Below are 3211 nucleotides of genomic sequence, written 5' to 3'. Positions count from 1 at the left end.
TTAACGACGCCGGAACACGTCTCTAGCCTAGACTTCTAGATATGCTGCGTTAAGTTCCAAAGCGTTGTTAGATTCATTGAAATTTATTTTAAAGTTGATCTTGTTTAGAGTTTTCCTTTCAATGGTTCACCACGTGATGATGATTTGAAACTCCTAAGATGCAATCTATAATGATAAACAATCTTTGTTTATTTTGAGCAATGAAAATCCTAGCTACTAGGGAAAGAAGATTACAATTCTTTCAAACAAAGAGCAAAGAGAACACACTAGTGCATTTTCCTAAATCATATTTTCTTACACAAACTAAAAAATGCTAAATGCAAATGCATGTATTTGTGTTTTGTTCTACTTAATGTAAAAAATGCCAAAAAGGAAAACTAAATGTAGCAAAGATCTGAAATATTTCACTCAAAGCGACATCTTCGACAATTTCTTCTTCAAAAGAGAAAGGAAGACTCAATGACACTTTTCAATTTTGAACAAAAAATTCTTTCGACACTTCTAATATAAACAAATCAAATCAAATACATGAAGAAAATTCCAATCGACTATCAAGGGAAGGAAGAATTCATAACACTTCTCTTTTTGACACAAAACGACAATTATGACACTTTTTGTACCAAAGTGACAAATTAATTTAAAGAACTTTTCGACAAAGGATTGTAAATGATGAAAAAATACACAAAAACACTCACTAATCCTAATCTAATTGAGGCTGATCTACGTGATGCAAGTAAGCTTTGGTAAAGAGGTATTGTTCATTTGCAGCAAATCAACTAAACAAAACTGAAAACAAGGTCAAAAACCCTCAATTTCTAGAATGGAAAAAAGAGTTTAGTCAGTCATTGCACCTGGGCTTCACAGAAATAGATATGCTTCACACTTACTACACTCAGGAGGTGCGATGCATCCAGAGTTATAGTTGAAGACAGTGCAATGGTGCAGGAAGCACAACTGAAATGGGTTTTGGCTAAGATGTGCAGCTGTTTTCAATGAGTTAGGCTAGGTTTTGATGAACAATAAAGAGCAAAGTATGAAGGAATTTCTTGAGAGGTTACTGAGCTACCAAAATGGCATCTAGATGAATTTGCAAGTCAAATGTTTAATTCATAAACTAAACCATAGATTGACTAAAGTAGCATTCATCTACTATGCAATTGCAGAGCAAGAGCAGTTCGAAGGCTACTTGCCTGACATCAGACTCTGTCTATAGTTTATAAAACAAATAATAACAAAAAACAAACATTTGTTGTTTCCCTAGCAGAGTCACCAATTTGTTTCTGGGAAAATTAGTGTCTTGTTGAACGACTAGCCCTCTAGGTTTGGCAGCTACCCTAGAAACAATAGTTTAAATCAATTCAACAATTTCTTCTATGTGTAACAGATAGAAGAAAGATAATGGAACCAACCTGGAACTTCCACTTAATCCCTTGCTTGATCTCTCTCCCCTTTGACAGAGCTTGCAACTCCTCCTCGTACTTAACACATTTGGAGAGTACCTACACAAGTACAACAACAAAGAACTGTCAAAGCATCGTGATCTATTAGAACATAAACATTACAGAATCAGATGTATAATGAACAAATGATAGCATTCACAAATGATAACATTCATAATTGCACAATCATATGGAAGAAAACGTGAATGAATTTACTAATAGAAGGGAGAATTACAACCCAGTTGTCTGATCCAGCATCATCCTCCCAACTTCAATCCCTCTTCACCTCATGAAAGCAAGATCACACCAACAATGCAATGCTCTTTCCCTTAATTATAAACTATCAGCACTTCCTTGCAATTCACAATGTTCCAGCCTCCAGATGTCTTACATGAGGGATCCATTTATAGATGTGTGCAAGGGTGTGAGTCATCCATGGGGTTTGATTAGTGTCATTCCACTTGTTACAACTACTTCCATTTGGAGATTTCTTAGATCCCTTACTCATCTTTGGGCGAATTCAGAGAGGCAAGTGGCATAGGAGAAGTTTCTAGAAGATTCCATAAGCAACCACCTAGCAAACTGTCTTGGAAATTTGTCCATCCTTGCCCATCACACCGTATAGAAGGCCTATTTAGTATGCATCGCACCCTGGCAGTGTACCACTCAGTATGCATCGCACTTTGCCAATGGAGCAGTCAGTATGGTTTAATTTAGGCAATTTCTGGATGCTTTCTCAGATGGAACTTTTGGGGAACGATGTATTCAGATGACTATGTTCCTTTAGGGTATGAAGCAATTTTTTTAGGGGTTGATGAGCCCTAGTTTATCGACATGTAAGTTTGGGGTTGATGTGCCCAAATATGTCTATAACAAGCAAACAACAAAGAGCACAAACTAATGCAATTCCATAAACCATTCCTTTTAGCACACAAACTAAAACTCTAAAATGCAAATGCATGTATTCCTTTTCAATTTCTCTTAATGTGAATGATGTAATAAGAAAAACTGATGCATAAACGATTTAGAACTTTTTCATAAAAAATGGTGATTTATGACAATTTTCTTCTAAGAGAGAATAGAAGATTGAACGACACTTTCAATTTTAATGAAATGAAGCTTTTTGACACTTTGAATGAAAATCAAATCAAATGCACAAAATTAATCAATCAATTATCTATGAAGGAGGACTTTTCGACACTTCACTTTTCGAAGAAAATGAGGACTTTATGACACTATTCTATCGAAATGACAATCGACCAAAACTACTTTTCGACAATGAATTGTAAATGATACAATAAATACATAAAAACATTCACCAATCCTAGTCTAAAGAGGGCCTAGTTAGAGTGATGAAGGCTGGTTTCAGAAATGAGACATCATTCATGTTCAAACAAGAAATTCAATCAAAGATGAAAATTGACAAAAACTTTAGTTCCTAGATGGGAAAACTGATCTTCAAAAATCAGCACACGCTGTGGATTGCTGATCCAAGAGGATCTCGAGACACCAAGGGGATCGATAAAGGCTCGAAATTATAAATGGGAGAAAGGAGAAGTTGATGGCATTAGTTGAGAGGGCTCATCTTTCTGATCGCGATGGCATGAACGGTTTGTCGATCTGAGCTTGTATGCAAAGATAGAGCTCTTCGAAGTTTGGTATGGCAAAGGAAAAATAGGGCCCACAGTGCGCCACATGGCACCCAGTCAGCACATGGTACCCACATGATAGCCCATTAAATGCAGACACATGGCAACCTGTTAGTAGCCTCC

Source organism: Pinus tabuliformis, chromosome 5_2, assembly GCF_031772625.1.
Source record: "Pinus tabuliformis cultivar Carrire ecotype Pingquan chromosome 5_2, CPIR1, whole genome shotgun sequence".
NCBI lineage: Eukaryota > Viridiplantae > Streptophyta > Pinopsida > Pinales > Pinaceae > Pinus > Pinus tabuliformis.
The sequence above is the reverse complement of the archived record's forward strand: the minus strand, read 5'-3'. Positions refer to the sequence as shown.